This window comes from Monodelphis domestica, chromosome 2 (assembly GCF_027887165.1).
Source record: "Monodelphis domestica isolate mMonDom1 chromosome 2, mMonDom1.pri, whole genome shotgun sequence".
NCBI classification, from domain to species: domain Eukaryota; kingdom Metazoa; phylum Chordata; class Mammalia; order Didelphimorphia; family Didelphidae; genus Monodelphis; species Monodelphis domestica.
Window position 1 is genome coordinate 443070459 of NC_077228.1, and position 13712 is coordinate 443084170.

The 13712-nt window shown below is 35.7% G+C and overlaps 1 protein-coding gene across 10 annotated transcripts in view; it reads left to right on the top strand.

Annotated features, from left to right (window-relative positions):
- Positions 1-13712, top strand: part of MAP3K4 (mitogen-activated protein kinase kinase kinase 4) — a 216830-nt gene that overhangs the window by 51487 nt on the left and 151631 nt on the right. The window lies entirely within an intron of this gene.

A 13712-nucleotide genomic window follows, 5' to 3' on the forward strand; every position in this document is an offset into this window, starting at 1 on the left:
CTCGGGTGGTGGGCGCTCCTACCCTCCCAGAGGAGAGTCTAGGGTCGCCCCTCTCTGTCCAGGTGCTGCACGTTCGCAGGGCTTGCTCCTGAGCCCCAAGCCAAGTGCAGCCGACTCATCCGGCATTCTTTGGGGGAGCGGGTGCAGTAGAATAGTCCTGGGCCGGGAGAAGGGGACCCGGGAGGTGGGGAGAAGAAAATGCTTTCTCCTTCCCCGGGGCACTTCTGAAAAGTGGGCTTCTCTTCCTTATACAAAAGGAATAAAGACCTTACCCCTGCGGCGCCCTCTCCCCGCCCCTTCCCCCTCTTTTAGAAGGAGCAGATGTATCTGGAAGGGAATGTGTAGCCTATTCTTTCTCGCCTTCACTTTTTTGAATTACTTTGGGCGCACACTGCTTGCTTCCCCCCTGTAGTTCGCAGTTCTCTGAGTTACTAGTCGTCTGCTTTCTCACCCCGCTGTTCTTGGATACATTGCAGTCAACATTTAAACTGGGGCCTTTTATGCTTTGATGGCCGAGTGTGCAAAAGAACTGGTACTCAAGTTTGAGTAATGTCACCCAACTTTTGTCAGGGCATAAACTCTTATGCCGAACTTGGGTACCCAAAAAGTTAATATGCAACCATCTACTCCCTCGTGTTCATTAGCAACGGTGATTTTTTTTTTTAATGAAGTTGGGAGGGAAATTATATTTTTCGATGCGGCGAAAGATGAATGATTTTGGGTACCATCTCAGCGCGACGACGGTCAAAAACTCTATGCTAGCTTTACCAAAAAAGTTCATCACCTGGTGGCCAACTTTATGGGAATGAGTGTCTCAAACTTGGTTAGGTCGGTCCTTCGGGAAGCTGTACTGAAGTGGGACCTGCCAGAGCTTGCTCTTAGCTGACTTAGCCTTAGAGAGCTCTGGGTCATCTCCAGGCCATTTGATTGCATTGGTATAGGACTCTAGTGGAGGTACTTAAACTCATAGTAATAAGAAACAAACTACTTTCCCTTTTATATCAATGCTTGAATATTCAAGTATCCTCTTGCTTTCTTTTGCTCTGCCTTAGAGTGAATTTTCTAAGTACTGCCCCCTGTCTTTCACCTTGTAAATCCTTCACCTTGTAAATCCTTCACCTAGTCTGTGCATCTTTTTAGTTTGTCATGTCTTATTATTTCAGGTCAGGAAACATTTTTTAAGGGCCTACTTTGTGCCAGGCACAGTGCTAAGCTCTAGGGATATAAAGGAAAGGTAAAAAGCAAGGTCTCTGCCCTCAAGAGCTCATGGTCTCATGGGGTGGATAACATGAAAAGAACTCTGAACAAACAAAATATATAAAGGATAAATTAGAGATAAACTGTAGCAGGAAGGCACCAGGATTACAGAGGATCAAGAAAGGTCTCTTGCAAAATGTAGGATTTTAGGTGATACTTAAAGGAAACCAGAGAAGGTAGGAGGAGATGAGGAGGGAGAATCTTCTGGGCATCTGAAACAGCCATTGAAAATTCCCCAAGCCTTAAGATGAAGTATTCTGTGGGAGGAACCTTGAGGAAGTCTTTGTCAGTGGATTGCAGATTATTTGGGGGGAAGAAGAGGAGGAAAGGTTGTGAAGGACTTTGCCTAAAAGTTTAGAGGTGATAGAGAGCCTTTGGAATTTATTGAATGGTGGGGAATGGGGAGGTGATTTGATCTGATCTGAGCTTTAGAAAGATTAATTTGACAGCCTAAAGAAGCAGGACCAGATAGATAACAGTATCCCTTTTTTCTTTCCTGTCTCAAGAAATAAAAATGTAAAAACAAAACAAAACTATGTAGCTCTACTGAGAAATAAAGTTAAGAATGGTTTAGTGGATAATGCTGGACTTGATATCAGAACCTGTATTTGAAATCTCACTTTTGTTGTAAAACTTAAATGAACATTTTCTGCATACTTTAAAGAACTAATGGTAGCTGGCATTCATATAGTTATTTAAGGTTTGCAAAACACTTTATAAATATTCCATTTGATCCCCCACTACAACCCCAGGAGATATGTGCTATTACTATTTATATTTTATAGATGGTGGAAACTGAGGCTGAGAAGATTAATGATTTAGGTTAATGACTTAGGGGAAGGGAACTTACTATTCTCAAGGGTAGTAAGCTTCTGGGTCTTGATTTGAGTTCCTATCTGCTTCAGATATGGCAATTATATGTCAGTTATTGATAATTGTGATTCAGTGGTCAAAGATGGGTTTGTGTGGGTCACTATTCCAGTTTATCTCTGATACTTTTTTTTTTAACCCCCTACCTTCCATCTTGGAGTCAATACTGTATATTGGCTCCAACACAGAGGAGTGGTAAGGGCTAGGCAATGGGGGTCAAGTGACTTGCCCAGGGTCACACAGCTGGGAAGTGTCTGAGGGCAGATTTGAACCTAGGACCTCCCATCTTTAGGGCTAGCTCTCAATCCACTGAGCTACCCAGCTGCCCTCAATCATTGATACTCTTTAGGAAACTAAGGAAACATTTCTCTGAGAAATAAGAGGGCAATGCTGAAATGAAGATAGGTAGAAAAAAATAGGTTTTATTCCGTTGAATCTAGTTAACTTTAAAAGTTTTTTTCTCCATATGTTCTTGAATCCAGTTTTGAGTGATTTTTATCTGTTTAAACTGGACTTTTAAAAAAATAGAAAATAGCTAATTCAGTAATTGATGGCTAAAGGAAAGTATTGATGCTCATGAATAATAATCAGAATCTACACTTTGAAAAGAATGAATGTTAAAATAGTTTAGTAAAGGGAGAAAGAGCAAGGCACTCTGTATTTGCTTTGAAATTATTTAATTCTCTGACAAAAAAATTGGGGATTTTTTCCAGGGAGATGTCAATTTTCCTTACAAGACTAAAATATAGATGATATTAGGTAACATTTAATGCTTTTTAAAATGTTACTAAGTGCTTTATGTGTTTGTCTTATCTAGACAAAGGGCTTTTAGCAAAAGTATTCAAAGCAATCTTCCATTTGATTTTAAAGAGAAAAGTAACTGTTAAATGTCATTCCACAAAGTTGGAGTTAGTCCTCTTAGCAGTTTCATGTGACTCTTAACAATTACTAAGGCAAATTTGGGGCAAAATATTGCTATAAGTGATCAGCATCAATAGCATTAGCCCCAACCAGTGCTTGAGGTCACATATTCCCTTCCCATAACAGCTCAGATTATTGGTCAGACTTCAGGTTCTGATTAAGATGGACTATGGTTTTAGTCAACAATCATTTATTAAGTACTTCCTAAGAGACTCTGGCACTGAGCTAAGCAGAGATGTACAAAGAGGCAAAAAACAAGGCCCCTACCCTCAAGGATCTTGTTCTAATAGAGAACAACATGTAAATTATGTACATACTAGATTATATACAATGTAAATAGGAGGCAACAACAGAGTAAAAGTTATGGGGATAGGTAGGAAGGGAAGAGGCAGAGTGCATAAACTTTTTTAGGTACGTGAGGCACCATGCTAAACTTTTTACGAATGTTATCTTATTTGAGCCTCACTACAATCCTTTGAGGTAGGCCCTGTTATCTCACTTTAAGTCTGAGGAGACTTGAGGCAGTTTAATGTGACTAGCCCAGGTTTAGTCAGCTAAGAAGTGCTGAGGCTGTTTTTGAACTCAGTTTCTTTCTAAATATTGGCCAGTTCACTCTTCACTGAGCTATATAGCCATCACTAGGAAAGACCTCATGCAGGAGATGGGTTTGAAATAAGTTTTGAAGAAAGCCATGGAAGCCAAAAAGAAGGTAGAATTGAGGAGAATTGAATGCAGGAAACAGCCAATGAAAAGCCAGAGAGGTGGGACCTGGAATATTATGTGGGAGAAAGTCAGAGTTGGGAAGACAAGGATTTGAGGAGGAAAATCCTGAGTCCTGTTTGGGATATGGTTTCGGCATCCTTGAGAGTAGGCTGTTGAGGCTGGTGACCACCATGGGAGCTGAGGACTTTGTCTGATGACTGAACATTCCACCCCTTTATAAGGAGTACTTCCTCTGAAGGGTTTTGAGGTACTCTCTGAATTTCATATAGCCTATCATTTCTTCAGCTGACAGTGCAGAGGGTCAGATCCATAAGGATTATCTTGGTTTCTTGCATGCAAAGTACTTTCTGGACTGTTTTAAAAGACAGGAATATAGTAACTTTGGACTGGAATGTTTCCACTCTGTTTTTGAGGGAGGAAAAGTGATAAATGGTGGGATGAGTGCTCTGTACTTGGAATCAGAGGCTGGAATTTGGAACTATGCATTTAATAATTCCAACTGTTATGACCATGAGCAAGTCATTTAATATTCTAAGTCTTGTTTTTTTTTCAGCTGTGAATGGGGATGAGTATCACAAATACTTTATCATAGACTTGTGAAACTTACATGAGAGAGATAGAACATATCAGTTATTTCTCAGTAATTATTTTTAAAATAGTGTTATTTTTATATGGATTTCTCATATGATCAGTTGACATAATTTATTAAAAAACAAAACGGAACACGTTCACTTTTGCCACTAAGACAATGAAACTTATGCATGTGCTTTAAAAAAGGCTTAGAGGGAGCAAGTCAGAGATAAGTTTTCAAAAATTACTTGTCTGTTTGAAGTTGTTTTGTTTTGAGAAGGTGACAAAGGGAAAAGGCAAACCAATTTATGTACACTATTTTAGTTTTAGATCAATTTATTAATAAAATCACTGCTGAAATTTTTCGTTTCCCACAGATATCATATTGAACATTTGGAGACTCATGTATAAACTGAGTTGACTTTATTTTGTCTAAAACTTTATACACTTTTTTAAGGGGCTTAATATATTGGTACAGTATTTGCATATATTTGCTACCAAAATATTCCTCATAATCTGCACTGATACCTTTATGTTAAAAATGTTCTTTTTGATTAACTAGGTGTGTGTGTGTGAATCTGCTATAATTTTGCCAGGAACTTTATTCCCTATGAATGATATCTATTTGACCTAAAATTTGTTAGACACAGGTTTCTATTTTTATCTTCTACTTATATATAGCACAGAATATATAGCTTGTAATCTTATAGAAATTCTATTAGATGGGAAAAGATGAAAAATAGTTGATTTTTTTTTCATTTATAAGAACCTAAATGTCATGTTTTGGCTTGAATGGCATCATCAGATGTATAATTTAAATGTCAAATGTTTACAAAATATCAGCAAATACTATTAAACTACACCATAAATGAGTTTGATTTTTAGAATAAGATATTTGAGAAGATCCTTGTGAAAAGTTGACATTTTAAGTTTTCAAATAGGTCAGATTTTTTTATGATACCTTAGCATATGACACTATCTTTATTTTATTTATGAATTAAGCTTATTAGAAGATCACTAATCTGGGGACATAATTTGAAATTATGCTATAATAAATTTGGGGGATTCTGAGGAAGAAAAAAATTTTAGAAGGGAATTTGGGGGAAATATTTGAATTATCTTTTGTATTCAATTTTGAAAGTTTGGGAATTAAAATCTACTATGTTACTTGGTTTGCTAATAAAATTTTAAAGTTGAGCATATTAAGATTTATGAGTATAGTATATTCATAAAATAATTACAGATTCACCAATTTAATTTATAGAATTATGGAATTTTAGAGCTGTAAGGGATCTTAGAATTTGGAGTTTTCAAAACCCCTAATTTTCCAGATGAAGGAAAGTGAAATACAGAGAGGATGAGACTTGCCTAATATATTAGCTAATTTCAGAGGGAAGGCACTAACATTTAGGGAATCATGAAGGGTTCTTGAATCGTAAAACAAGGTTAGTACTATATTGTAGAGTACTTTAAGTTTCAGATTTAAACTTAGGAGGATATTAAGGAAACACTCACAATTTTTGCTCAGGGATGTGTTCCTGAAAAATATTATAGGTGGTGATATGACAGCTGGATTGAAGAAAACTTTGAAAAAGCAATTGTTGTAGCTTAGGTATTGGCTACCTGAACAAGAGTGACAACAGTGGCAATGAGAGATATAGAACCTGGCAGCTGATTGGACTTTCCCTTCTCCCTCAATGTCACATCTATATATAAGTAATTTTGAGGTCAGAAATATGAAAGATTAGGCAAATGGTGGGTACCATAGACAAAAAAATAGTGAATTCATAAGGAGTGGCTTGGGGAAGGGGGAAGGGACATGTAGAAAAATGGATTCACCTCAGACATGTTGACCATGGGGTATCAGTGGGATATTGTCAACCTACATTTATAAGGTGCTTCCTAACCATCTGGCAGGGCCTTAAGGGCTGGGAATACCCATCAATACAAGTTGAAAGATAGTCTTCTGCACTCAAGGAACATATTCTTTTTTTTTTTAATTATTACATTTTATTTAAAAGAAAAACCCATCCATTTAATTTATTTATTTAACATTTCATTTCTTTTTTTCCCCAGCCCGTTCCTTCCCTCCCATACCATAGAAGGCATCATCTGGCAGTTAGTTATATATGTAGGCTATATCATTTGTTTTTCCACTTCTTGGTCATTCACAAGTTATTCTTCAAATGTTAAATCTGTAGTTGTATATAATATTCTTTTGGTTCTACTTCAGTCTTCATTATCTCATGTAATTCTTTCCAAGTTAAAAAAAAATTAATCTGTTCATTGTTTCTTAAAGTGCAATAGTTTTCCATCACAGTCATATACCACAGTTCGTTTGGCCATTCCCCAACTGATGGACATACCCTCGATTTCCAGTTCTTTGCCACCACAAAGTGAGCTATTATAAATATTTTTGGAACCTATAGGTTCTTTTCTTTTTCCCTTGATCTCTTTGGGAAATAGACTCAACAATAGAGTTCTTGAGTCCAAGGTTATACACAGTTTTATAACTCTTTGGGCATAATTCCAAATTGGTGTCCAAAATGGTTGGAACAATTCACAGTTCCACAAACAGTATATTAGTGTCCCCACTTTTCCATATCTCCGCCAACATTTGTCGTTTTGCCCTTTTGTCATTTTAGCCAATCTGATAGGTGTGAGAATTGTTTTAGTTTGCTTTTCCATAATAAATAGTGAAATAGAACCTTTTTTATGTATCTATGTATGGTTTGTCTTTATTCATCTGAAAACTGTTCATATTTTTTCCTATTTATCTATTGGGGGATGACTCTTATTTCTATAAATTTGACAGAGTTCTCTATATTTTAGATACAAGATCTCTGCCTGAGAGATTGTCTCTGAAATTTGTTTCCAGATTTTCTGATTTCTTCATATTGGCAACATTTGTTTTATTTGTATAAAAACATCTATTTAGTGTCCTAAAAATGATCTATTTTATATCTCACAATGTTCTTCATCTCTTATTTACTCATAAATTCCTCTCTCATTCATGAAACTAATGGGTAATAAGTTCCCTGTTCTTATTTTCTTATGATATCTCCTTTTATGTCTAGATCATATATCCATTTTAATCTTAGTGAATGGTGTAAGATATTTGTCTTTACCTATTTTTTGCCAGGCTGCTTTTCAGTTGTCCCAGATGTTTTTACCAAATAGTGATTTCTTATCCCAATAACCCCCAAATTTATATCAAATACAAAGTTACTCTAATCTTTTATTACTCTTCATTGCATGTTGTTCTTTGCTACTGATCTACCTTTCTGTTTTTTTGTCAGAACCAGATACTTTTGATAATTACTGCTTCATAATATAATTTAAAATCCAGTTCTGCTAGACCTCCTTCCTTTACATATTTTTCCCATTAATTCTTTCGAATTTCTTGGCCATTTGATTTTCCAAATGAATTTTGTTATAGTTTTAGTTCAATAACATAATTGTTTAGTAATTTGATTGGGATGGCATTAAATAAATAGTTTAGTTTGGGTAGAATTGTAATTTTAATTATATTGACTCTGCTCATCTATGAACAATTAATATTTCTCCAATTATTTAGATCTATTTGTATAAAAAAGTGTTTTATAATTATGTTTTTGTAGTTCCTAGGTTGTTTTGACAGGTATGCTCCCCCTTTTTTTTTTTAATTTTAAACATTATTTTATTTGGTCATTTCCAAACATTATTCACTGGAAACAAAGATCATTTTCTTTTCCTCCCCGCCCCCACTCCTACCACCTTTCCCTCTCCCATAGCCAACGCACGATTCCACTGGTTATCATATGTGTTCTTGACTCAAACCCATTTCCATGTTGTTGGTATTTGCATTAGAGTGTTCATTTAGAGTCTCTCCTCAGTCATATCCCCTCCACCCCTGTAGTCAAGCAGTTGTTTTTCATTGGTGTTTTTACTCCCACAGTTTATCCTCTGCTTGTGGATAGTGTTTTTTAGATCCCTGCAGATTGTTCAGGGACATTGCATTGACACTAATGGAGAAGTCCATTACCTTCGATTGTGCCACAGTGTATCAGTCTCTGTGTACAATGTTTTCCTGGTTCTGCTCCTTTCGCTCTGCATCACTTCCTGGAGATTGTTCCAGACTCCATGAATTCCTCTACTTTATTATTCCTTTTAGCACAATAGTATTCCATCACCAACATATACCACAATTTGTTCAGCCATTCCCCAATTGATGGGCATCCCCTCGTTTTCCAATTTTTGGCCACCACAAAGAGTGCAGCTATGAATATTCTTGTACAAGTCTTTTTCCTTATTATCTCTTTGGGGTACAAACCCAGCAGTCCTATAGCTGGATCAAAGGGCAGACAGTCTTTTATCACCCTTTGGGCATAGTTCCAGATTGCCCTCCAGAATGGCTGGATCAATTCACAACTCCACCAGCAATGAATTAGTGTCCCCACTTTGCCACATCCCCTCCAGCATTCATTACTTTCCATAGCTGTCATGTTAGCCAATCTGCTAGGTGTGAGGTGATACCTCAGAGTTGTTTTGATTTGCATCTCTCTGATTATAAGAGATGTAGAACATTTTTTCATGTGCTTTTTAATAGTTTTGATTTCTTTGGCTGAGAACTGCCTGTTCATGTCCCTTGCCCATTTGTCAATTGGAGAATGGCTTGATTTTTTTGTACATTTGATTTAGCTCTTTGTAAATTTGAGTAATTAAATCTTTGTCAGAGGTTTTTATGAAGATTGTTTCCCAATTTGTTGCTTCCCTTCTGATTTTGGTTACATTGGTTTTGTTTGTACAGGTATGCTCCCTTTTAAAATTTTATATTAAATTTTATTCTTTTTGTGGTTAAAGGTACTTACTTTTTTTAATTCATTGATATTTTATTTTCTCAATTATATGTAATAACAATTTCCAACATACATTTTTCAAATTTATACTATCCAGATTGCCTCCCTTCCTTTCATATGACTCCCTCAGATGGTAAGCAATTTTATCTGGGTTATACATATATTATCAGGCAAAACATACTTCCATATTGGTCATTTTGTTATGATTACTCATATAAAACCAAAACCCCAAAATAAAGCTGTAAATAAACTAATGTGGAAAATAGTATGCTTTGATCTGCATCTGACTCCAACAGTTGTTTCTCTGGAGGTGGATAGCATTCTTTGTTATTAGTCCTTTAGAATCATCCCAGATCATTGTATTGCTGAGAGTAGCTAAGTCTTTCTCAGTTGATTTATGTATAATATTGCTGTTACTGTGTGTAATATTCTCCCAGTTCTGCTTTGTCTTTGTGTTCACAGAATATTGATAGATTACATTCTCCTCCCCCAAGTAACCTTTGAGAATAACTATAATCGCTAATCCTTCACTTTTCTTTCTGTTCCATAGAACTGACAAGAAAATTGATGAAATATCATTGTTCAGGATTCATTTTGGTTAGCAAGGTGGTTTAGTAGGTAGAGCTCCTGGCCTGGAGTCAGGAATACCTGAGTTCAAAATCCAGCCTTCAACACTTACTAGCTGTGTGGCTCTAAGTAAGACACTTAATCTGTTTGCCTCAGTTTCTTTATCTGTAAAATGAGAATGATAATAACATCTGTCTAAAGATTTTTGCTAGGATTAAATGAAATAATAATTATAAAGTACTTAGCATGGTGCCTGGCACATAGTAAGAAATATGTGTGTGTGTGTGTGTGTGTGTTATCTATTACTGTTATTTTCAGTGTCATTATTGTTATTGTTTTGTAAGATGTGGTAAATAACAAAGAGTATAAAATGTCTTGGTGCTGCATTTTGCATATAGCTGAATTTGTCTGTAGTAGGTGCTTAATACCTACTTGCTGAATTGTGGTGGCCATGAATTGCCATAAAATGACTGACTCATTTTTGTGAAGCAAATAATCATTATTGAAACTATTGCACTTCTTCCACAGTATTCTCTTGACTCTTGGCTTTGGACCCTTTGTCTCCATACTCAGACCATGTTTTCTTGCTTAGCTAACCACTAGGTATTGTTGTCTTCTGGTGGATTTTGAACTTTGATCTTTGGACTGTGATACTGGTTGTTTTTTGTTGTTGTTGTTGTTGTTGTTTGAATTGTGCATTGGACTTCATTTTTATCCCATTCCATCCTGATCTTGTTTGGTTTTGACTCAAGTTTCTGGAGACCTACACATCTTAATGAACCCATGAACCTCATACACTTCTCTTTCCTGACACTTATGGGACCACAGGACCAGGCTCTTTGAAACAACTTTCTTTTTGCATCATAAATGAGTAGAGGGAGAAGGGAAATTTGTGCATGTTGGAATTAAGTGAGAGTTTCCATACTATTGAAGTTCCAGGTCTAGGCCAAACAATTTTCACATGAGTTTTCTTCTGAGCAACCAGTCATTACAAACTAGTTTGGCATCACATTGTAATAAGGGGATGTGGTTGTTTGATATCAAGTATTTTGTATTGGGAAACAATATTATATGTGATAGTGAATCTTGCTATATGATTACAACAGTTTTCATTTTTACCAATGAGAAAAGAGAGACTCAGAAAAATTACATGACTTGGACAAGGTCACTTGACTATTATATGTCATGGCCAGACTCAAATTTGTTTTTATTTCTTAGAAGTACCAAATATAAAAGTAGTGGAAACATGACATAGTAGAAAGGGACCTTTGTTGTGCTTCTGCTACTCTTTGGGTTTAGCCCAATGAACAGTTTAACCAGAATCCCACCAATCATTTAGTCTTTGTACCCAGTGTCTGGGATACAAAAAAAGTGAAAAGTCACTGCTTTCAAAGGAGCTTCTCTCAGTGGGTTTTATTACCTTCGCTTCAAACCCTAATTTTAAAGAAGGAAATACTAACAATTACTATTTAATATTATACTAGGAATGCTAGCTATAGTAATAATAGCAGAAAAAGAAATGGAAGGAATTAGAATAGGCAATGAGGAAATAAAACTATCATTCTTTGCAGATGATATGGTGGTATACATAGAAAACCCTAAAGAATCAACCAAAAAATTGAAAGAAACAATTAACAACTTCTAGGAGAGGTGCTGGATACAAAATAAACTCATGTAAATCATCAGCATTTCTATTTACCACTAACAAAGGTCAGTAGCAAGCTAAAGAAAAGTAAATCACATTTAAAATAACTATAGTCACTATAAACTTTTAAAGTTAACTAGATTCAAAGGAATAAAACCTATTTTGAATATACATTCAACTTTGGTCATTCTTCTGAACTTCAGTTTCACACCCCCAGCCTTTAGTCATTAGTCCTTTTAAATTGATCACCCATAGACATCTCAAACTCAACATATCCAATTAGACCTCACCTTTCTCCCCCAAACCCATCCCTTTTCTGGTATTCTTCCAGTCCCTTCCATCAACTGGACATGCCCTGCTGGAAAAATTCTGAGAGCTGCAAATATTTCCAAATGTGATAAAAGATAGAATCATAAAATAAGCTCATTAGTGAAGCAATTCAGAAAATAAGAGGAATCTAAAAGCTAAGACCTAGGGGGCAGTTAGGTGGTTCCATGGATTGAGAACCAGGCTTTTAGAGACTCAGGAGGTCCTGGGTTCAGATGTGGTCTCAGATACTTCCCAGCTGTGTGACCCTGGGCAAGTCACTTAATTCCCATTGTCTAGCCCTTACCATTCTTTGATTCTAAGGTGGAAGGTAAGGGTTTTAAAAAAATTATAGGAAATGTTTATGCTTAGAGGAAAGTCTCAGCCCATTTCCCAGCAGGGAAAAATAGCTAACTACAACTTTTTTCCTTTAATAATAGAGACAAATATTGTAATCTCACTTCTTCCTTTCTTCTTAGAAGGAAACTTGCAAAGCTGTACACATTTTTTTAAAGTATCAACCAACATAGTACTGTATACATTTCTCCATAATTGCTGAAAAAGATTTGAATTTTAATGATGAGCAAATAACATACCTTTCTTCATTTCCTCTTCCTTTTTGCTAGTAGTAAGATCCTGGAAATGAAGTAGATGGCCTGTGATTAGGGAATGGCCAAATAAATTGATGAGGGCATTACTGTGCATTAAGAAATAGTGAATGTGGAAAGTCTCAGGTGAACATAACTTGGTAAGTGAACATCCATTGTCTCTTGAGGCAACCTATTTCACTTTTAGATAGCTCTTAATTGTTTTTTTTTCTTATCTCTGACTTGAATTTGCCTCTACAGTTTTAATTGTCACTCAATAAGAATTTAAGTGCTTACTATCTAGACACTGTGAAATTTGGGGATACAAAGACAGATGTGAAAGTCTCTTCCCTCTAGGAGCTTCTGTTCTGTCTAGGAAGAAATTATGTATAACAGAAACTTTTGGTATATGTGCCCTCAAACTCCTCCCATTTTTATCTAGAGACTTCCTCATTCTCTAGCTCCTTCCAGCTTCAATTTGCTCTTTGTTCACAATAGCAAATCTCCAAGGAGGCACAAAGCTAAAGCTCCTCTCATGTACATCGTGGGTAAAGAAAGGAAAAGGAATCATGAGACTCTGGTAATAGGTTTGGAGGGTTGACTGCTGTGAACTTTATTTTTCTAAGTTAAATTTTCATTGTGCTAGTATATATTCTGCATGGTAAAGAATATTGAACTTTAAGCAAAAAAAGTTGGAGTAGTCCTGTTATACACATATAGTTATATGCAAAATATAGTTGAGCACAAGTAGTTGTATTTGTGTAGATGGTAGTCTGAGCTGAGTCTGGAAGGAAAAAAGGATTCTAAAAGGAACTGACCTGGAGTGAGTGTATTCTAGACATGGATCCTAGGCAGTTTAAAGGCATGGAAAAGGGAGATGGACTGACATATGGGAGGAATAGAAAGAAAGCCAATTTTGTTGAACCATAAAATGTATAAAGAGGGGATAATATACTCTTTTGGAAAATCACCTTGGCTGTTATGTGGAGGATGGATTGGAGTAGGGAGAAACTTTAGGCAAGAAGGCTTATTATTAGAAAGCTGTTGCATAAGTAATATTGAAATATGTTTTGCATGACTTCACCTTTATAATCGATATCATGTATTGCTTGTCTTCTCCAATAGGTGGAGGAATGGCAGAAGAAAGGGAAAGAATTTGCAACTAAAAATTTATTTTTATATTTATTAAAAAAATGTTTATTCCAAATTTTACAAAATAAGCATTTCCATATACAAAGAAAAAGAAGGCAGTAAGCAAATGAAATTATAACTCTCTTATATGTTTAGCTTACTTTTCTTCATATCTACATACTAAACCCCATCCAGAGGAACTCAAATTTAAAAAAAAATGAATGTTAAAAAATTTTTTTACATGTAATTGATAAATATTTAATGGAATAAAAAATGTGTTTTTAGGGAAAAAAGGAA